Source organism: Dasypus novemcinctus, chromosome 11, assembly GCF_030445035.2.
Source record: "Dasypus novemcinctus isolate mDasNov1 chromosome 11, mDasNov1.1.hap2, whole genome shotgun sequence".
NCBI lineage: Eukaryota > Metazoa > Chordata > Mammalia > Cingulata > Dasypodidae > Dasypus > Dasypus novemcinctus.
Genome location: NC_080683.1, coordinates 30,603,542 through 30,627,188, shown reverse-complemented (window position 1 = coordinate 30,627,188; position 23,647 = coordinate 30,603,542). Strand labels below are relative to the sequence as shown.

The 23,647-nt window shown below is 39.6% G+C and overlaps 1 protein-coding gene across 3 annotated transcripts in view; it reads left to right on the top strand.

The window, feature by feature from the left end:
- The first annotated feature begins 6,211 nt into the window (after nucleotides 1–6,211).
- Nucleotides 6,212–23,647, top strand: part of RAB23 (RAB23, member RAS oncogene family) — a 43,595-nt gene continuing 26,159 nt past the window's right edge. Inside the window, exons 1-4 of one of the 3 annotated variants that reach the window (XM_058306924.1) lie at nucleotides 6,233–6,537; nucleotides 19,234–19,287; nucleotides 19,834–19,875; nucleotides 22,470–22,610. The gene's annotated coding sequence lies outside the window, so the exon portion shown is untranslated. Of the gene's footprint in view, nucleotides 6,538–19,233; nucleotides 19,288–19,833; nucleotides 19,876–22,469; nucleotides 22,611–23,647 lie in introns of all 3 variants that reach the window. The other 2 variants (XM_058306923.1, XM_058306921.2) reach the window with 2 other exon arrangements.

Sequence of the window (23,647 nt, the reverse complement as noted above, 5' to 3'; positions counted from 1 at the left end):
TGTCCCTTTTGTGCATTACTGAATAGCCAGTGCCAAACACAGTATTTGTTACAATAAATATTTTTTAATGAATAGCTGACCTTGCAAGGCAGATAACCCCATATTACAGAAACGGACATTAAAATTTTAGGATTAAACATCTTTTTTTTTTTTTAAGATTTTTATTTATTTCTCTCCCCTTCCCGCCTCCCAGTTGTCTGCTCTCTCTGTCCATTCGCTGTGTGTTCTTCTGTGTCCGCTTGTATTCTTGTTAGTGGCACCGGGAAACTGAGTCTCTTTTTGTTGCATCATCTTGATGTGTCAGCTCTCCGTGTGTGCAGTCCCACTCTTGGGAAGGCTGCGCCTTTTTCGTGCAGGTCGGCTTTCCTTGCGGGGCGCCCTCCTTGCCACCTTATGCAAGGGACACCCCTGCACGACACGGGACTCCCTGCGCGCATCAGCACTGTGCATGGGCCAGCTCCACATAGGTCAAGGAGGCCCAGGGTTTGAACTCTAGACCTCCCATGTGGTAGGCGGATGCTCTATCTGTTGAGCTAAATCAGCTTCCCTAAACATCTTTTAACACCTAGAATAGTATGTATTCTAATGTCTGCCTAGAAAGTATTAGAATTTTTTTTTATCCAGCATGCTGTATTTGACTCTGAATACTGTTAGATTAATACCATTTAGTTAAATGGTATTATGCTGTGGTTTCTACTAGGCCTTACCTGATGACCACACGTGTATTTACATGTGTCTATGCAGATGTGTGGTCTGTGGTAAAATTTTCAAGAATTTCTTCCTTAAGAATATTTTCTAATTATTCTTTCATTTATTTTTTTCACTCAGCTACAGTTTGTGATTTTTAGAAAATGTTCAATTTATTAGAGTAAGACACAGTGAATTAGCAAAGGACAACGGACATTTTTTTGCTGAGTTAGCAAAGTTACTAGATTCAAAAGTTAACTCTAATGACTGAGAAAGTAACTTTTCAGGATGTTTGCCCTGAAATAATTGGGTGCCACTCATGTCTAGTCACAGCAGGTAACATTTATTTCAAAATCCTTAACACTAATTCTATTGCCATTTTTACCACAGCATGACTACAGGTCAGTTTTCCATGTAGGTTTTCATTATCTCACTGGAAAGAGCACAGTCTCTGCTGTGTCTGTGGATACAGCCTTCAGTCAAATAAAAGGTGGATTTTATTTGCATTGAAAGTATCCAACAAGTCCATGGTAATAGCAAGGTAATGGGGATAAGGCGAAGAAAAGGAATGATTTTCAGGGGGGAGAAGGTACTTCAAGGAGTATTTCTTGAGGATTATGGGAAGATGGCAAGGGATGAACAGGCAAAGCTGAATGCCCTCCCAAAAACAACAGAGAAAGAGGTAAATGCTGTCTGCACCTGCTTTCGGGTCAGCAGACCAGGACAGACCTACACAACTCTCAGAAGTGTGAAGAACAGAGAGATGAAGAAGATGAAGAACAAGGGTGAATTACCAAGCCCCCGCGACAGCAGGGAAGGGCTCCCCTCCTCCACCCCCAAGATCTTAAGCTGGAGTAAAATCCCTGGTTTGCTGCAGCCAACCGTGTGGAACTGACATCTTCCTTCTTGTCAGCTATTTCAAGGGAAAAGGGAGGGGAGGACAGGGTGCTTTTCTTCAGTGATTTTGGACAGCAGAGCCCACTTTGAATCTCCTCTCTGAAGATCAACACAGGAACACAGGAAAACAGAGACTGAAACACGTCAGTTTAAGGTGTGCTAATTGGCATCATCTGCTGGCTGGTCTGGAAATTGCATGGACAAAAACTTCATGCTTTCTGTAACCAACCCCTGGGAGAAAATCTGTGCCTCACTAGTGAATCCCTGGCCCAATTTTGAAAACATAAGCTGGGCAGTTTTAAAGACTGAGAATAAGGTGAGTCAAATATCAAAGAAAAGTTGTAAAAACAATAACGACAACAACAACAATAGGCAAGAGAGAAATTGGCCATTAGAGTAAATACACCAGCATATTCAGATGCCTAGACATCAGCAAAAAATTACAAGCTATACTAGGAAACAGGACAAGATGGCCCAGCCAAAAGAAGAAATCAAATATCCTGAAGAGATACAGGATTTAAGACAATCAGTGATAATCACACAATTCTCCTAAATAACTTCAAGGAATTTATAGAAAATATGACCAAAGATGTAAAGGAGATTAAGAAGACACTGGAAGAATATAAATAACAACTTGAAAGCCTGCAAAGAAAAGTAAAAGACCTTGTGAGAATGAAAGACATGATGGATGAGATTAAGAATACATTAGCAGCACATAGGAGCAGATTTGAATTGCTTGAAGACAAGGTTAATGACTTCGAAGGCAGAACATCTGAACTAGAAAAGACAGGAGAACAGAAAGAGAAGAGAATAGAAAAAATGGAACAGAGTCTCAGGGAATTGAATGACAATGTGAAATGCACAAATTTTGCATTATTGGTGTCTGTAGCAGTTTGATATAGTTAGTGTAGTAGTCAGGGTTCTCTAGGGAAACAATCAACAAGAGATATCTTTCAATAGTATGCAATTTAATAAGATTCTTTCATGTGACCGTGGGGATGCACAAGTCCAGATTCTGCATCCAGGTTACAACCTGGGGCTCCAATGAAAGTCCAATGAAGGTTCTTGATGAGTTCTGGGAGACATTGGCTGTCCAAAAATGAGCTTGGAAATTCTCACTTAATGCTGGAATCACTTCCCCTTTAAAGGCATTCGCTGACTGGATAAAGTGTCACTCATTGTTGATGGCAATCTCCCGGATTGGTGTAATTGTAATCAGTTATTTATGATTTACCACTGCAGTAAAGCCAATGGTGACTAAAGTCTATAAATGCCCTCGTATTACAATTAGCCCAGTGCTTGCTTGCCCAAACAACTGGGCACAATTATCTGGCCAAGCTGACACATTAGCCTAACCATCACAGTTAAGAATTCCAAAAACAGATATTGGATTATGTTTATAAACTGGTCTGTACCTGGGCATGATTAAATTATGATTAAGGCTTTGATTGAGCCATGTCATAGATAAAAGCCATGACAAAGGACAGAGTTGGAGGGTTTTTAATGTTGGAGTTTGATGCTGAAGTCTTAAGCTGGAGCCCCGGGAAGTAAGCACACAGAGGAAACAGAAGCAAGTCCTGAAAAGAGAGAAACCCTGAGCCCAGAAAGAAGCAAGCCCTGGAAGGAGAGGAACCCTGAGCCCTGAGAGAAGCAAGACCTGGGAAGGGAGGAAACCAGGAAGCCTGAACCCTGGCAGACATCAGCAGCCATCTTGATTCAACATGTGGAAATAGACTTTGGTGAGGGAAGTAACCTATGCTTTATGGCCTGGTATCTGTAAGCTCCTACCCCAAATAAATACCCATTATAAAAGCCAATAGGCTTCTGGTATTTTGCTTCAACACTCCTTTGGCTGACTAATACAGTGTCCCAGAAGGAGAAGAGAATGGAAAAGGGACAGAAAGGATGTTTGAGGAAATAATGTTTAAAAACTTCCCTACCCTTATGAAGGACATAAATATCAATATCCAAGAAGGACAATGTACCCCTAACAGAATAAATCTGAATAGACCTACCCCAAGACACCTACTATTCAGAATGACAAATAGCGATAAAGAGGATTCTAAAACAGCTAGAGAAAAGCAAAGCATCACAGAAAAGGAAAAGTTGTTCAGATTAAGTACAGACCTCTTATCAGAAACCATGGAGGAGAGAAGAAAGTGGTATGGTGTACTGAAAGAGCAAAACTGCCAGTTGAAAATTCTGCATCTGGCAAAGCTGTCCTTCATAAATGAGGGTGAGTTCAAAGTCTTCACAAACAAGCAAAAATGGATAGAATGTGTTAAAAAAAAAAAAAAGACCAGATCTATAGGAGATACCTAAAGGGGGTGTTGCAGTCTGCAAGAAAAAAACAAGAGTGAAAGTTTAGGAGAAGCATTTAGAAATGAAGATTGTTAGAAAGTGTAAACTAAAGGATAAGAAGACAGATAATAGAATAGTTGAACAACAAAGAACTGAAGGACAAAATGGATGAAGTAATGCCTTTTCAGTAATGACACTGAATGTCAATGTATTGAACTCCCCAATCAAAAGACACAGACTTATAGAATGGATAAAAAATATGTGCCATCTGTGTGTTGTCTACAAGAGATTTACCTCAGACGTAAGGACACAACCAGGTTAAAAGTGAAAGGTTGGAAAAGGAATTCCACGCAAATAGTAACCAAAAAAGAGCTGGAGTAAATCAGATAAATGTAAAATAACAATATTATATTCTATGAACAAGAGTTGCTCAGGGCAACTAGCAAATTGTTTCTTGATCAGTATTTTGTAAGTTTCTTCAAACAAAATAAACAATTGTTTTTAATTGAGGAAGATGAGAGATGGGATTTTTTTTTGGATACTTCATTTTTCTTTAATCCTTTCCTATGCATACTCGTTAATTAAAATAATCCATCTGGATCAATAATGACTTAGTATGATAACTGTTGAGAAAGGTTTTGAGTTTTTCTGCCTCATAAAATTATGAGTTGGCATATTATCTGCTATAATTCATTCCAATAAGATGTGAGGAATTCTCAAATAGAAATTTGATCATCCAGAAAGAATTGGCCTACATGGAAATTAAATAACTAAACCAATAATTTATTTCATTCTTAGATTATTATGTCCAATAGTTAGAGCTGTAATATAAAAATTAGAATTGTTGTAATTAACTTCTATTACATTAGAATTATCATTTTCATTTATAAATGTTTGTTGCTATACTATTTCTCATAATTGGTTGTATTAAATCCAAACTTGCTTTGCAAAAAAAAAGAGAAGTATTTCTTAAATTTGGCTCTTCAGACTAGTTCCCTCTAGCATTTTCTTTTATTAAAGGACATGAGTACATTATTCAAATTTCAGAGAATACATCACCAACTAATTCCTAGAGATAAATCTAATGGCTCCTTGATATTAAATTTCTTGCAAATAATCACTGTATTTACATTTCTAAAACTATATAGCTATTTTATAGGTAAAATAATTTCTAGTTAATATCTACATAAATAAATTTTAATGAAAATTTTCTGCTTATAAAGTATAACTCACGCACAGAAAAATGTGCATAGATGTACAATTTGGTGAGTTTTCACAAATGGACACACATGTATAACCAGCACTCAGATCAACAAACTAGGACGCCGGAAAGCCCACTGCCTTCCAGTCACTAACCCCTTCCAGCACTATCTCCTCTCCCCAAGGTAAACCGTTATCCTCATTTTTTAGCAAATTCATTTTCCTGTTTTGTCCTTTATAGAAATGGACTCACTCGACATGTACTTTTGGATCTGGCTTGTTTTGCTCAACTCTACGTTTGTGCAATTCATCCACATCCGTTGCCTGCCGTTGTCGATTGCTCTCATTGCTGTGCAGGATTTCATTATCTGAATACTGTGAATTTATTCATTTATTCTATTGCTGATGGTCTTTTGGGTTGTTTCCATTGGGGGGCTATTACAACTGCATAAATGCAGTTATGAACATTCTGATACCTATCAGTTAATGAACATTATGTATGCACTTCTTGTAGTTGTATATATAGGAGTGGAAATTTCGGGTCATAGGGTATGCTGCTTCCATGGATAATGACAAATTGCTTTCCAAAGGAATTGCACCAAGTTACATTCCAGGAGCAGGGTAGGAGAATTCGGTTACTCTACATCTGCCAACACCTGATATTTCCCATCTTTATTTCTACTTCAATGGAAATATACAAATAACTGAAGCAAAAAGTTTAAATTGCTTCTGGTTGGGTCTTAATTCTTAGTTTAGTTCTCCGAATTATTAACAATCTCAGACTTATACTTTGTTCAGTCTCAGTTTTCGGGATGTGTGTATATTCTCGGCTTTGCTCCACGCTTTAGTTCATTGCACCACTTTGATGTCTTTCCGACAAGGGAAAAAAGGTGCGAGGCGAGGCAACTCCTTTGAGGGTTCTGGAATTCTAATCACTGTGTAGACAAAATTTATGCAGGTCTTCTTCGGTAAACTTCTCTTTTCCAGGGTCCATCATCTAGGAGCTCCGGCTCGACTCTGGTCTCTCCGCTGCGGAGCCAAGTTCTACCTTAGGCGCCAAGAATCCCGAGCAGCCGCCCTCGCCAACACCAGCCAGAATATCGGTGGGGCGGGATACACGGCGCGCATGAAGCATGCGCAGAAGTCTGGCTCTCGCGCATGCTCCGCAACGCGGCGCGTCCATCGGTGCAGGGAGTCGTCTCCCGCGCCCCGCCGCCTTTGCCGTAGTAGGTGCTGAGTTGCCTGTTCTTAGCCCTGGCTACCAATAAAGTTTGTTAAAAAACCATAATCATTCTTAAAAGAGCGAGAGAGGGCGCGAGCTAGCCCGGCGGCCCCGCCGGGGAAGCTGGCGCGCTGGGAAGAGGAGGCGGCGACGGCGGTGGTGGCCGCGGTTGCGCCGCGACCAGGAGGAGCCGGGCGCTCGGGGTGACTGGTCTGCGGCGGCGGGGGACGGTGAGTAGCTGCTAGCGCTCCGGCACAGCGGCGCTCCTCTCACTCGCCCTCTTCCAGGGGCTCAGGGAACACCCGGCTCCGCTGGGGAAGGACCCTTTCTCCGCGGGGTCCCGGGATGTGCCTCATTGAGGGGTCCGGGTCAGGGGCTTCCGGGCCCGGCTCCCATCCCCCGACCCTGGCTGCCGAACGACCGCTCCCCCACCTCTGAGTGCGGTCCCCAAGTTCCAGCTGGACGTGGCAGGCGGCAGTGCCTGGCCCAGCGCCCCCTCCAGCTCCCCGCAGCCGGGTCTCCCTGTGCTTCCCTCCCTGGAATTGCCCCGTGGGCGGGGTGGGGCCGACGCACTGCCCCTAGCCCTGCGGAGCGCTCGTCCGCCTGCGTTCCCCCAGCCCCAGATGGGGAAGGGACTATCCGACTGGGCGAGACACAGGCAAGGGCGTTGAGTGCTCTGGTTAGGTTTGATGGAAAAGTGGGACCCAAGCTCTAGCCTGGCTTTTAGATCCCACTCCTCGCTGCGTGGGACTCCATCCTTAGCCGCGGCCCCACCCTTCCCCAGTCTCATGCTCGGAGACCACTAGGATAGGAGTGAGTGAGACTGCGCTATTTCATTGACACTGGCTGCCACGGAACTACTTTACTCAAAGATGAGAGGAACTATCAGCAGTTCCCAGGAATAAGACCGTGAAGCTGTGTGAAGGAATAACTCTGCTGTCAGTATCAAGTGAAGTGGCAGTCGCGTCTGAAAAGGGACATTAACTTCTCTAGATTTTATGTAAATCCTAACATCGTCTAGGTGACGTCATTGAACCTAAGAAGTTTTCCAGTGGTTTTATAAATATAATTATATCTGTACTTAAATACAGGCAATTAATGAAGAAACACCCCTTTATTGGGTGAGTTAGCTCATCCTCTAATTTATTATAGACTACATTGGTTGGGAAAAATTTAAAGTTTAAATCTGGGGCAAAGGGTGTTTGTATAAAGTACTACTGTCAGGGATTTTAGTTAGTTTACCAAGAATTATGCTTATTTTCTAAGGACCTAGTTGTTTTGGTATACTGTTGTGAGTTTGTAGAGTAGTGACTAAGAATAGCTGTGACTGCCTGTGTTAAAATTTGATTCCATTTTTTGTTTCTTCCTTTAAATTTACCATACTGTAAAATTGTCTTTTTTAGGGGTGTGCTGTGTTATGAATTTAGATTCATGTAACCATTATTATAATTATAATAGAGAACAGTTCTGCCATTTAAAAATTTCCCTTATGCTATCCTTTTATAGTTATACCCTCTATCAACCCTAGCACCTGGCAATTACTGATTGTTTTGAGAATGCCATATAAATGAAACTATACAGTGTGCAGCCTTTTGAGATTGATTTCTTTTACCCAGGATAATGCCTTTGTGATTCCTTCAAGTTGTTGCATTTAACGATGACTTGTCCTGTGTCTTACTGGGTAGTATCCTGTTGAATACTTGTGCACAGTCTCTTTAAACATTCATTCATTGAAGGACATTTGGGTTGTTTTCAGTTTTGGGCAATTATGAGTAAGAAGTACTGTAAACATTCATGTACATATTTTTGTGTGAACATAACTTTTTATTTCAATAGGTTATTTTTAGGAGTGGGGTTGAGGGGTTGTATGGTGTGTCTAACTTTATTTAAAAACTGCCAAACTGCTGTTGAAAGTGTTTGTAATTACCAGCTGCAGCTACGTAAGAGTTTCAGTTGCTCTGCAGTCTCATCTACACTTGGTATTGTCAGTATTTTTAAATTTAGCCATTCTGATAGGTATATGGTGGTATTTCATTGTGATTTTAATGGGCCTTTAACTATGGCTAGTGATGTTGAGCATCTTTTCAAGTGCTTATTTGTCATCTGTATATGCTCTCCTTAGGTGTCTGATACGTTAGGTGGCTGATACATTTTAATTGTGTTGTTTGTTTTCTTGTGCTGAATTTTGAGGTTTAAAAAATATATATTTTCTATACTTCTGGGAAGATGGAGGATTAGAGAGACACAAGACTCACTTCTGTCTCTGAAAAATAGCTAGAGGACAGGCAAAAATGGCCTGAAAAAAATGTTTTTGAGTTTAGGGCACCAGGGGAAGGCCGGATACCAACCAGAAGACAGAGGGGCAAAGGAAAAGAATCTCAGTGGGAAAACTCTGGAGTAAAAAGATGCTGGTGCCCATCCCCCCACTCTTAGAGCAGAAGGTTTTGAATTCTCCAGTCTCTGGCTAGAGGCTGCAGACAGAAAGGCTGCAGGGGTCCACCTCCTAAAGAAAGGGGAGAGGGGAATGCAGCCTAAGTCTGAGTTAGCTTTTGGCCAACAGTTGGTCTGCTGTGGCCCACTAGACCTTCCAGACCAGGTGGGACTGTGCAGTTGTTTGCCCTGGGAGCCAGCTGGGGACTAAACAGAACCAACTCTCAAAAACGCCCTCCCTACTGACTGGGACTGGTTGTTGGGATGCAGAGCGGAGTGGAATTACATCCGGCAAGATGAAAGGGAGGGTGCTGCTGGCAAAGGTTGGAGAACAGCCTCTAGAAAGTTTGATTTGTGAGGCTTTAAGTAGCCTTGAGGCAGGGTCCTCTATCACTGTTGCTGTCAGTGTTGCAGAAAACACTTTCTGACCAGGGCTGAAATTGAGGGAGCTGCCAAATAGTGCTGCTATTTGCTGGCAAAACAAGGAGTTGCATGTGAGGAAATGAAAGGTAAATAAAAGGCTCTTTGAGCCTGCCTCCCTAAGACCTTGGAAGCAGGTCTGTAACCCACTATGAATCCATGGACCAGATTTGAGTAATTCAACAGAGATAATCCTAAAGAGATACTACACGTTTAACCAAGAATCAAAAAACAGCAGTAACACACAGCCTCCTGCCACAAAATCCCTACACAAGAGAGAGAAATTGAGCATCAGAGTAAACTCCCCATCATAATCAGGTACCTAGACATCAGCAAAAATTTTAAGCCATATTAAGAAAATGGAAAATATGGCCCAAGCAAAGGAATTTATCAAAACCCCAGATGAGACACATGATTTGAGATGTTCATACAAATCTCTTAAATCAACAAGTTGAAAGACAATATGGCTAAAGTGATGAAGGACATCAAGAAGACATTGAGGGAAGCAGATGTGGTGTAACTGATAGAGTATCTACCTACCATATAGGAGGTCCAGGGGCTCAGCAAGTTAATGATAACATGAAGCACAACAACATACATGCTATGGGAGTTCCAGAAGGAGAAGAGTATTTGAGGAAATATTAGTTGAAAATTTTCCAATTCCCAAGAAAGAAATGAATATACATGTCTAAGAAGTACAGTGTACCACAATTAACATAAATTCAAATAGATCTACTCCAAGACAAATAATACTCAGAATGTCAAATGCTAAAAGATAAAGAGAAAATTCTGAGAGCAGCAAGGGAGACACAAACCATCACATACAAGGGACACCTAGTGAGACTTAGTTTAGATTTCTCATCAGAAACCATGGAGGCAAGAAAACAGTGCTATGATATAATTAGGATATGGAAAGAGAAAAATTGGGCTTCAAATATGAAGATGATTTTTAAAATATTCACAAATAAATAAACTAAAAGAATTCATAAAAAAGAATCCAGCTTTCCAGGAAGCATTAAAAGGGAGCCTATAGCCCAAAAGAAAATGAAAGGAGGGAGAGGCTCAGAGCAGAGTATAGAAGGGAAGACTATCAGAAGGGATAACAGAAAGAGTAAAAAGACACACAAAAATAAGATCTGACATGTGATAACCAAAGAATAAAATAATGGGTGTAGGGAAGCGGACTTTGCCCAATGGATAAGGCGTTGAACTGCCACATGGGAGGTCCATGGTTCAAACCCCGGGCCTCCTTGACCCGTGTGGAGCTGGCCCATGCGCAGTGCTGATGTGTGCAAAGAGTGCCGTGCCACGCAGGGGTGTCCCCCGCATAGGGGAGCCCCACGCGCAAGGAGTGCGCCCTGTAAGGAGAGCCACCCAGCACAAGAGAAAGTGCAGCCTGCCCAAGAATGGCAGTGCACACGGAGAGCTGACACAACAAGATGATGCAACAAAAAGAAACCCAGATTGCCAGTTCCACTGATAAGGATAGAAGCAGTCACAGAAGAACACATAGCGAATGGACACAGAGAGCAGACAACTGGTATTCCGGGGGGGGGGGGGGGGGGGGGCGGAGAAATTAAAATAAAATAAAATAAATTTTTAAAAAATTTTAAAAAATGATAGGTGTAAATAATGCAGCTACAGAAATATAAATGAGTTTGAATGGATTAAGTTCCTGAATTAAAAGATATAGACCTACAGAATACATTAAAAAAAAAAAACATTAGCCATCCATATGTTGCCTATAAGAGACCCATGTTAGATCCAGGTATACAAATTGGCTGAAAATAAAAGGTTGGGAAAAGATATTCCATGCAGACAGTAACCAAAAAAAGAACAGGGGTAGCTGTATTAATATTGGACAAACAGCCTTTTAAATGCAAAAAAGAGATAAAAGATGCAGAAGGCCATTATATATATTAATAAAAGGGACAATCCACCAGGAAGAAGTAACAGTCATAAATAACTATGCACCTAACCAGGGTACCCCAAAATACATGAAGCAAACTCTGGCAAAACTGAAGGGAGAAATAGATATCTCTACAATAATAGTTGGAGACTTCAGTATACCACTCACACATTTGTTAGATCAACTAGACAGAAGATCAACAAGAAAACAGAACCTGAACAATATGATAAATGAACTAGCTCTGTTAATAGCATACATACAGAATGTTGCATCCCATATCAGTGTGTTATACATTCTTCTTGACTGCTCATGGATCTTTCTCTAAGATAGACCGTATGCTGGACCACAAAGTAGGTCTCAGTAAATATTAAAATATTGAAATTATACAATGCACCTACTCAGATCATAATGGAATTAAACTGGAAATCAGTAATGACAGGAAAGGGGACAATTTGCAAATATGTCGAGGCTAAACAGCATACTCCTAAATAGTGGGTCAAAGAAGAAATTGTAAGTGAATTTAGTAAATATATGGAGACAAATGAAAATGCGAATACAACTTATCAAAACTTACGGGTTACACCAAAGGCAGAGCTGAGAGGGAAATCTATAGCCTTACGTGCCTATATTTAAAAAGAGGAAAGAGCTAAAATAAAGGACCTTACTGAACACCTGGAAGAATGAGAAAAAGAATAGCAAACCAGTCCCAAAAGCAAATAGAAGGAAAGAAATAATAAAGATTAGAGCAGAAATAAATGAAATTTGAAGGAAAAAAATAATAGTCAACAAAACCAAAAACTGGTTCTTTGAGAAGATCAATAAAATTGGCAAACCCCTACCTAGACTAACAAAGAAAAAAAGAGAAGATGCAAATAAACCAAATCAGAAATGAAAGGAGGGACGTTGTGACTGGCCCCACAGAAATGAGAAGGATCAAAAGAGGATATTATGAGAAACTATATGCCAAGAATTTAGACAACCAAGATGAAATGGAGAAATTTCTAGAAATATACAAGCAACCTACATTGACTCTACAAGTAATACAAACCAATTACATTTAAGGAGTTTGAATCAGTCATCAAAAATCTCCCAACAATGAAAAGTACAGGAACAGAAACCTTTACAGGTAAATTCTACTAAACATTTTGAGAAGAATTAACAGCAGTCTTGTATAAATGCTTCCAAAAAATTGAAGAAAAGGGATAATTACTCAAGACATTTTATGAAGCCAATGTCACCCTTAATAACAAAGCCAGATAGAGATACACAAGAAAATAAAATTACAAATCAATCTTTCTAATGAACATAGATGCAAGAATTCTCAACAAAATACTTGCAAATAGAATCCAACAGCATATTAAAGAATTACACACCATAACCAAGTGGGATTGAGTCCTGCAAGGATGGTTCTACATAAGAAAACCAATTAATGTAATACACTACATTAAAAAATTGAAGGAAAAAAAAACACATCATCTTGATTGATACAGAAAAGTTATTTGACAAAATCCAACATCCTTTCTTGATATATACACTTTGAAAGATAAGAATAGAAGGAAAGTTCCTCAAATTGATAAATGATGTATATGGAAAACCCACAGCCAACATTGTACTCGGTAGGAAAAGGTTGAAAGCTTTCCCTCTAAGATCTGGAACAAGACAGGAATGCCCCTGTCACCACTGTCATTCAACATCGTGCTAGAACTTTTAGCTAGAGCAATTAGATAAGAAAGAAAACAGGCATCCAAATAGAAAAGAAGTAAACTCTCACTATTTGCAGATGGCATAATACTCTACTTAGAAAATTCCAAAATGTCTATAGCAAAGCTACTTGAGCTAATGAACAGGTTCAGCAAAGTGACAAGCTACAAGACCAACATGCAGGGAAATGGATGTGGCTCAACTGATGGAGCATCCGCCTACCATATGGAGGGTTCAGAGTTCAATACCCAGGACCTTATGACCCATGTGGTGAGCTGGCCCATGTGCAGTGCTGCCATGCACAAGGAGTGCCGTGCCATGCGGGGACACCCCCATGTAGGGGAGTCCCATGCGCAAGGAGTGTGCCCTGCAAGGAGAGCCGCCCCGCATGAAAAAAGCACATCCCACCCAGGAGTGGCGCCGCACACACAGATAATACCTGATAATACAAGGATGCAGAAGAACACATAGCGAATGAACACAGAGCAGACAATGGGGGGAGGGGGGACGGGGAGACATATAAATAAAATAAATCTTTAAAAAAATGTTTAACATGCAGAGATCAGTAATATTTCTGTACACTAGTATTGAACAGTCTGAGCAGATTAGGAAAAAAATTCCATTTACAATAGCAACAATGAGACTCAAATACCTAGAACCTATATTCAGAAAACTATAAAACACTGCTAAAAGAAATCAAAGAAGACCTAAACAAATGGGTAGACATTCTTTGTTCATGGATTGGAAGTCTAAATATTATGAGGCTGTCAGACCTATCCAGACTGACTTATACATTTCCAATACCCATCAAAATTCCAACAGCTTACTTTACAGAAATAGTAAAGGCAATTATCAAATTTACTTGGAAGGGAAAGTGCCCCCAAATAGCCAAAAACACCCCAGGAAAGAAGAGTGATGTGGGAGGACTCTCACTGCCTGACCTTGAAACATACTACAAAGCTATAGTGGTCGGAATAGCATGGTATTGGCAATAAGGTAGACACATTGATCAGTCAAGTAGAATTTAGAGCCCAGAAATAAGCCTCTACGGCCATCTGGTTTTTTACAAACCTACCAAGCCCACACTACTGGAACAAAAAGTTTCTTGACCAAATGATGCTAGGAGAGCTGGATATCCATAGCCAAAAGAATGATAGGGGACCATCTCCCTGGAGAAGAACCAAGGCAAAGTGGATCAAAGGCCTAAATATAAAAGCCAGGACCATAAAACCTACTGGAAGAAAATTTAGAGAAATATCTTTATCTTGTGGTAGGTAGAAGTTTCTTGGACCATACACCCAAAACATGAGCAGCAAAAGAAAAAATACATAAATGGTGGGAAGTGGGTGTGGCTCAAGTGATAGAGCTTCCTCCTACCTTATGGGAGGACCTGGGTTCGATCCCTGGGGCCTTCTGCTGAAAAAGAAGAGAAAGTGTGCCTGTATGGCAAGCCAGTGCCTGCATGAGTGCCTGTGTGGTGAGCCAGTGCCCACACGAATGCCCATGTGGTGAGCCAGTGCCCTGCACAAGTGAGTCACACAGCAAGATGATGACAGAAAAAAGAGAGACAAGGAGAGAGTCAAGGTGAAGTGCAGCAGAAACCAGGTACTGAGGTGGTATAATTGACAGGGAACCTCTCTCCACATCAGAGGTCTCCAGGATCAAATCCTAGTGAATTCTAGAGGAGAGAAAATGAGAAGAGAAGACAGCACAGACAGCAAAAACAGCAGGATGGGAGGAGGGGAAGAGGGGGCAAATAAATAAAATCTTAAAAAAAAAATAAGCAAAAAACCAAAAATAGATAAATGGGACCTCCTCAAAATTAAACAGTTTTGCACCTCAAAGGACTTTGTCAAAAGGCTGAAAAGGCAGCTGACTGAATGGGAGAAAATATTTGGAAATCACATATCTGATAAGGGTTTAGTATCTGTGCTCTGTAAAGAGTTTCTGCAACTCAGCAGTAAAAAGATGAATGACCCAATTAAAAAATGGACAAAAGACGTGAATAGACATTTGTCCAAAGAAGAAGTACAAATGGTGAAAAAACACATGAAAAATGTTCAATGTCTCTGATGATTAGGGAAATGAAGTCAAGTTACAATGAGATATCATTTCACTTATCAGCATGGCCACTATTAAAAAGACAACTACAAGTATTGGAGAGGTGTGGAGAGATAGGAATACTTATTCATTGTTGGTGGGAGTCTAGAATGGTACAACCACTGTGGAGGACTGTTTGGCAATTCCTAAGGAAGTTGAATGTAGATTTGCCATGTTACCCAGCAGTACCATTACTAAGAATATACCTAGAAGAACTGAGAACAGATATCTGCACACTGATGTTTACAGCGACATTATTCACAGTTGCCAAAGATGGAAGCAATGCAGGTGTCCCTCACCTGATGACTAGACAAATTGTGGTGTATGTATACGATGGAATATTGTGCAGCTGTAAGAAGAAGTGAAGTCATGAATAATATAATAGGATGAACCTGGAGAACATTATGTTGAATGAAGCAAGCCAGACCCAAAAGGACAATACTGTATGATTGCACTATTACAAACTATAAAATACATATTTTTTGTAAACCCGTGGAATTAATAACTAGAATATAGGACAGCACAAAATAGAATGAGGTTAGAGAATGCTGATGGTTAAGCTGTGAAGAATTGGTAAAAAGGTTATTTTTAAATATTTGGGAATACATAGAAATCATGAAAGCACATCCTAGTGTTTATAACTGGTAGTGCTCATAATGTATGGATATGATCCTTGTTAAAAAGTTTAGTCTAAGGTCATGTGTATTACTAGAAGGAAAACTAAAAAATGTAACATGGGAGTGTATAGCATAGTGAAACCTCATGTGAAATATGACTGTGGGTAATATTGTATATATAATATTGTTTTTCCTTCAAGCTAAAAAAATATATGTTGATGTTACAAATGTTAATATCGGGCAAAAATACAGGTAGTAGTGTATAGTAGTGTATAGTAGTGTATAGAATATTCTTCTATTAAGGGTTAAAAAAAGGAAATATACTAAGTGAAAGAAACTAGTCAAAAGGTACTACATGTTGTTCGACTCCATCTGTTCAAAATATAAGTACAAATAAATTAGAAAGATGGAAATAGCATCTACGTATGATAGGGGAAACAGATAGATTGAGAGTTGATTATTGAGGAGTAGAACTTTTTTTTTTTATTGGAATAATGAAAATGCTCAAAGATGGAAGTGATGAATGCACTACTATGTGATTATACTAAATACCATTGATTGTACACTTTGGATAGATTATATGCTTTATTGATATATATCGATAAGATTGATAAAAACTATATATTCTGGATATAAGTCCTTTATCAGATATGTGTTGCAAATATTTTTTTCCAGTGTGTAGTTTGTCTTCTAATTCCCTTAAAATGTCTTTCACAAAGCAACTTTTTTTTTTTAAGGAAGCATCAGAAATTGAACTCAGGATCTCATACATGCAAAGCATGTACTCATCACTGAGCTATACCCACTCCACAAAGCAAATATTTTTAATTTTGATGAACTTTAATTTGTCAGTTTTTCCTTTTACAGATCATGTTTTTGCCTTCATTTCTAAGAGCTCTTAATGTAATCCTAGGCCAAAAGGATTTTCTCCTAAAGAATAGTTTTACATTACCATCTATGATCTATGTAGAGTTGTAAGGTGTAAGGTTTAGGTTGAGGTTTACTTTTTTTTGTATACGAATGTCCAATTGTTTTAGCATTGTTTTTGTTTTTTTCTCCCCCCCCACCCTCGTTGTCTGCTCTCTGTGTCCATTCGCTGTGTGTTCTTCTGCGACTGCTTCTATCCTTATCAGTGGCACCAGGAATCTGTGTTTCTTTTTGTTGCATCATCTTGTTGTGTCAGCTCTCTTTGTGTGCGGCGCCATTCTTGGGCAGGCTGCACTTTTGTACTGGGCGGCTCTTCTTAGAGGGCACACACCTTGCTTATGGGGCTCCCTATGCAGGGGACACCCCAGCGTGGCACGACACTCTTTGCACACATCAGCACTGCACATGGGCCAGCTCCACACGGGTCAAGGAGGCCCGGGGTATGAACTGTGGACCTCCCATGTGGTAGGCGGCCGCCCTATCCATTGGGCCAAGTCTGCTTCCCTGTCTAATTGTTTTAACACCATTTGTTGAAAAGACTGTCTTTTGTCCATTGAATTGCTTTTGTATCTTTGTAAAATATCAATTGACCATATCTTTGTCAATCTACTCTTGGGCCCTATGATCTCTTCCCTTGGTTTATGTATTTTTCTCTTTGCCAGTATCACATTTTCTTGATTAAAAGTAACTTAGAGTCTTAAAACCGAACAGTGTTTTCCTCAAATTTTACTGTTTTTCAAAATTGGTTTAGCCACATTCCTAGCCTTTCCGTATGAATTTTGGATCAGCTTATCTCTAACTACAAAATCCTGCTGGTTTTTTGTTTGTTTTCTGGAGATACCAGGAATTAATCCTGGGACAAGCATGGGATGAAGTAGGCGTTCAACCATTGGGCTACACCTATTCCCTTGGTGTTTTGATTGGAATTGCATTACATCCATAGATCAATTTAGGGAAAATTGATATTTTTACTATGTTGAGTCTTCCGATCCTTGAATATAGTCTTTCTATTTATATGGTTCTTCTTTGACTAATTTCATCAGAGTTCTGTAGTTTTCAGTTTTTCCAGGACAAGTTTTTTTTAGCTTTATTACTGGGTTTGTAAGCTTTTTGGAGCTAGTATAAATGCCATTTTAAGAGTTTCAAATTGTACATTGTTAGTATATAGAAATACAGTTGACTGTTGTGTCTTTTGTATCCTTGTAAGTTGTGTCCTTGTATCCTTTAGCTGTCTTGCTATATTTACATATTAACTCAAGGTTTTTTTTGGTAAAGTCCTTGGGACTTTCTACATACATAATCATGTTATCTGTGAATAGAGTCAGTTTTTATTTTATTTTCCCTAATCTGTAGGCTTTTTATTTCTTTGTCTGGCCTTATTGCATTGATTAGAACTTCTCATCTGATGTTGAATAGTGTTAGTGAGAGGGGACACTCTTACATTCCCAAACTAAGGAGGAAAGCATTCAGTCTTTCAGCATTAAGTATAATATTAGCTGTAGGGTTTTTTGTTGCTGTTGTAGTTGTTTTGTTTTGTAGGCATTTTATCAGATTGAAGAAGTTTTCTACTAATCCTGGCTTCCTGAGAGTTTTACCACAAATAGGTGTTCAATTTTGTCAAATGCTTTCTCTATATTAGTTGATATGCAAATTATTTCATGTTTATTATTAATTATTAATATGATTATTAGTATGGTGGATTACATTGATTTTTGAATATCAAATCAGTCTTGCAGTCCCAGGATAAACCCTAATTGGTCATGATATACTATTGGTTTTATATATAAATTGGATTTGATTTAGTGATTTGTTGTTGAGGATTTTGCATCTTCATGGAGGGTGTTTGTTTATAGTTTTCTTTTTGTATTGCCTTTGTATGGTTTTGGTATCAGGTTAATGCTGGCTTCATAAAATAAGTTGGTAAGGGTTTCCTCCACTACCATTTTCTGGAAGAGACTGTATAACATAGGTGTTAATTCTTCTTTTTTTATTATTATAATTTTTTTCATTTTTATTACCCCGTTGTTGTTGTTTGCACCCGCTGTCTGCTCTTTGTGTCTACTGTGTGTTCTTTCTGTGTCTGCTTGTCTTTTTCTTCTTGTCTTTCTCTTTATGAGCTACTGTGAACTGATCCCAGGACCTCTGGTGTGGGAGAGAGGCACTCAGTTGCTTGAGCCACCTCATCTCCCTGGTCTAGTGCATCACTCACTGTCTGTCCTCTGCATCTTTCTTTGTTGGATCATCTTGCTGCACCAGATCTCCGTGGCACGGGCCGCCAGCACTCTGTGTTGCAGGCCAGCTTGCCTTCACCAGGAGGCCCCGGGAATCAAACCTGGGGTCTCCAGTATGGTAGGCAGGAGCCCAATTGCTTGAGCTACATCTGCTTCCCTGTTAATTCTTCTTTAAATGTTTGGTAGAATTCTCCAGCGAAACCGTCTGGGTCTGGAGAGTTCCTTTTTGTTTTTAAATTGCAAATTCAATTTCCTTCATAGTTATAGGGTTATTCAAATTGTCTACTTCACATTAGGTGAGTTGTGGTAGCTTTGTGCTTTTCAAATTGGTCCGTTTCGTCTAAATTGTCAAATTACATGTATAGAATCATTTGTTGTATTATCTTTGAGCCTATTGTAATATCCCATTTCTTTCCTGATAGTGATAATTTGTAACCTCTCTCTTTTTTCTTTGTTGGAGGTTTGCCAATTTTATTGATCATTTCAAAGAACCGGTTTTTAAAATTTTCTCTCTTCTGTTTCTGGTTTCAATGATTTCTGGTTTTATTCCCTCGCTTTTCCTTGCTTTGAGTTTATTTTGTTCTTTTGTAGCTTCTTGAGATGAGAGCTTAAATAACTGATTTGGAACTTTCCCTCTTTACTAAGGTAAGAATTTAGTGCTATAAATGTTCCCTCAGCACTGTTCTGTGTCTCACAAATTTTGACATGTTTTATTTTCATTCAGTTCTTTTTTTCTCTTGAGAATTCTTTGACCCACAGATTGTTTAGAAATGTGTTTTTAGTTCCCAAATATTTAAAGATTTTCCTGTTTTTCTGTTAACTGATTTTTAGTTTGAGTCATTGTAGTCAGATAACATACTCTGTATGATTTCAGGTCTTTTAAATCTGCTTAAGGTCTGTTTTCTGCCCAGAATATGGTCTGTTTTGCTGTATGTCCAGTGGATGCTTGAAAGGAATGTGTTAATATGTTGTTGTTGTGACTGCTCTAAAAATGTTTATTAGATTCTGTTGTTTGATGGTTTAATGGCGTTCTTCCATATCCTTGCTGATTTTCTGCATAGTTCTATGAATTTTTGAGAGAGGGGTATGGAAGTCTCCAACTCTAATTGTGGATTTGTCTGTTTCTCCTTTCATCTGTCAGCTTTTGCTTCATATTTCACAATTTTATTTCTTTGATACATGTATGTTTAGGATTGCCAAGTCTTCTTGATGGATTGACTCTCCTATAATTATGTAAGTTACCTTTCAGTCTCTGGTATTTTTCTTTGCTTTAAAGTCTGCTTTATCTAATATCAATATAGAAATCTGTTGTAGTTTCTTGAACTGCTCAAGTAAATACCATATAATAGGTTGGTTTAAAGAATGGGAATTAATTAGCTCATAGTTTTGAGGCTCAGAGAAAGTCCAAATCAGGGCATTATCAAGGCTATGCTTTCTTTCCAGTGACTGACATTCTCAGTGTGGCTGCCAGTAATCCTTTGTCCTGGGCTTGTTTGTCACATGGCAGTGAACATGGAGGACTCTCCTGGCCTTTCTGTTTTCTTCCAGATTCCTTTAACATTCAGCTTCTTGTTTCCTATGGTTGTCTCTCTCTGTATGAATTTTATTCCACTTATAAAAAGCCCTGTTAATAGGATTAAGACCCATCCTGATTGAGGTGGGCCACAAATTAACTGAAGTCATCTCATCAAAAAGTCCTACTTACAGTGGCTTCACATCCACAGAAATGCATTATGTTTTTCTGGGGTACATACAGCTCCAAACCACTACAACAAACTTACTTTTTTGAATCATGTTTATCTGGTATATTGTTTTCCACCATTTTACATTTCCCACCATTTTACTTTCAGTTTACATATATTATTGTTTTGAAGTGAGTTTCTTACAGACAGCATATAGTTGTATGTGTGTGTTTTATTTTATTTTTTATTTTTTTAATTTTCATTTTTTTATTTTTTATTTTTTTAAAGATTTATTTATTTATTTAATTCCCCCCCTCCCCTGGTTGTCTGTTCTTGGTGTCTATTTGCTGCGTCTTGTTTCTTTGTCCGCTTCTGTTGTCGTCAGCGGCACGGGAAGTGTGGGCGGCGCCATTCCTGGGCAGGCTGCACTTTCCTTTCGCGCTGGGAGGCTCTCCTGACGGGGTGAACTCCTTGTGCGTGGGGCTCCCCTATGCGGGGACACCCCTGCGTGGCACGGCACTCCCTGCGCGCATCAGCACTGCGCATGGCCAGCTCCACTTTTGTACTGGGCGGCTCTTCTTAGAGGGCACACACCTTGCTTATGGGGCTCCCTATGCAGGGGACACCCCAGCGTGGCACGACACTCTTTGCACACATCAGCACTGCACGTGGGCCAGCTCCACATGGGTCAAGGAGGCCCGGGGTTTGAACAGCGGACCTCCCATATGGTAGACGGACGCCCCAACCACTGGGCCAAAGTCCGTTTCCCAATTTATTTTTTAAAGATTTATGTTTTATTTATTTCTCTCCCCTTCCCTGCCCCCTCCCCCAGTTGTCTGCTCTCTGTGTCCATTCACCATGTGTTTTTCTGTGTCCACTTGTATTCTTATCAGCGGCACCCGGAATCTGTGTCTCGTTTTTGTTGTGTCATCTTGCTGTGTCAGCTCTCTGTGTGTGCGGCGCCATTCCTGGGTGGGCTGCGCTTTTTTCGTGCAGGGTGGCTCTCCTTATGGGGCACACTCCTTGCGCGTGGGGCTCCCCTACGTGGGGGACACCCCTGCGTGGCATGGCACTCCTTGCGCACATCAGCGCTGCTCATGGGCCAGCACATCACACTGGTCAGGAGGCCCTGGGTTTGAACCTTGGGCCTCCCATGTGGTATGCGGATGCCCTATCTGTTGGGCCAAATCTGCTTCCTATGTGTGTGTTTTAATCTGTTCTGCCTATCCCTGCCTCTTAATTGGGTGTAGTTAAACAATTTAAACTTAATGAAATTATTGATATGTTAATACTTAAATCTGCCATTTTATTTTTTTGTTTCTGTTTGTTCTCTTTGCTTATCATTTCTCTCTTTTTCTTTTTCCTGCCTTCCTTTGGTTTATTTGGATTTTTTTAAGAATTTCATTTGCTTTACATACATTGAAAATCAGATTGGACAGTGTTAAAATTTTTGCTTCAAATGTCAAACATAATTAAGAACACTTGAGAATAAAAGCTTATTGTATTTACTCATATTTTTGCTCTTACCATGTTTTTTCCTCTTCTGGTAATCCAATATTCTTTAAAAATATTATTTCCTTTCTGTTTAGAAAACTTCCTTGAGTTATTGTTTTAGCTTAGGTCTGCTAGTAGTGAATTCTCTTAGTTTCCTTCATCTGAGATTGTCTTGATATCCCCTTTGTTCCTTAAGAATATTTTCATTGGATATATAATTCTGGGTTGCCAGTTTATTCCTTTCAACACTTGAAAATTTATATATCACCTGTATGGCCACCATGGTTTCTGATGAGAAATTTGCCATAATTCAAATTATGTTTTCCCTACATGTAATGTGTTCTCTTTCTCTGACTACTTGCAGGATTTTTTCCTTCTCTTTAGTTTTTAGAAGTTTTACAATGATATGTCTTAGATTTCGTTATTTTAACTTCTTGAATCTTTAGATATATGTAAGTTGTGTGCCAGTGTCAAATTTGGGATATTTCAACCATAATTTCTTAAAATGTTTTTTTCAGCCCCAGCCTTTTTCTCCTCTCCTTTTGGATTGATGACACAAATGTTAGATACTTTGTTGAGTTCCATAAGTCTCTGGCCTCAGTCCTTTTTTTTTTTTTTTTTTTAAATCTATTTTTTTTCTTTGTTATCCAGGTTGGGTAATTTCTATTGTTCAGACTGCAATGCTGGTTTGATGTCTGGAAGAAGAGAGGACCAGAAGGATTGACTGGAAAGAGCCTCAGTCTTCAGTGCAGCTCTGAGAAAATCTCAGCCCCTTTGATGGGGAGCCCCAGAGTAAAGAGGAATGCCATGCTGGGCAGAATTGACCTCACTCTAGTGCCCCCACTATGCTGTGTCTTAGATGATTCTTTTTTTTTTTTTTAAGAGTTATTTTATTTCTTATCTCCCCAACCTCTTGTTTGCACTTGATGTCTCTGTTTGTCTTTGTTTCTTTAGGAGGCACCAGGAACTGAAACCAGGACCTCCAATGTGGGAGGGAGAAGCCTAATTGTTTAAGCCACCTCTATTTCCTGCTTTGTTGTCTCTCATTATGTTGTTTTTTATCTTCTTGAGTCTCTTGTTGTGTCTGCTTGCTGCGCCTGTCCGTCACTGTCTTGCTTGTCTTATTTTAAGAGGCACGGGCACCTCTGCTCCCTGCTTTGTGTATATCTCTCATGTTTTTCTTCTTGTGTCTCTTGATCTGTCATCTAGTTGTGCCAGCTCTCTGTCTTCTTTAGGAGGCATGGGGAACCGAACCACAGACCTCCCACGTGGTAGGCTGGAGCTCAGTCACTTGAGCCAAATTTGCTTCCCTAGATGATTCTTAAAATCAGGCAAATTTGTGAAACAGCGGGGACAAGTGCTGAGACTGCATTAGGGGCAAAGAAAGGAATGTTTTTCAGATTTCGGAATCATTTTGTATAGTGGTTGTGTAGATGAATTTTCAGCTAAGGTAGCTGGACTAAATGTAATAGCAAAGTGGGCAGGAGCTTCCCAAATAGTTTTAAGAAGAAATATGAGGAAACGGCCTTTTTATTCTTTTCATTCTAAAATGCAAACAGTATCCATTCTATTACTTTGATTATATGACAAAAGAAGGTGTGATATAAGATTATTTGTAGAGGATTCATTGCCATCAGATGACTGAAACATTGTAACTAAGAGTCCAGTGCTAGCGCATGACTGTACATTGTTATCCAAAATCTTTCTTTGAAGTGCTTTTCTAGGAATATTAATTATTGTCTGTGAGGTTGAAAAGCATTTTCTTCAGAGTTTGTATTTGTTGTCTATTTGGTCGTGCACTATGGGGAATTTATTACTACCATTTTTTG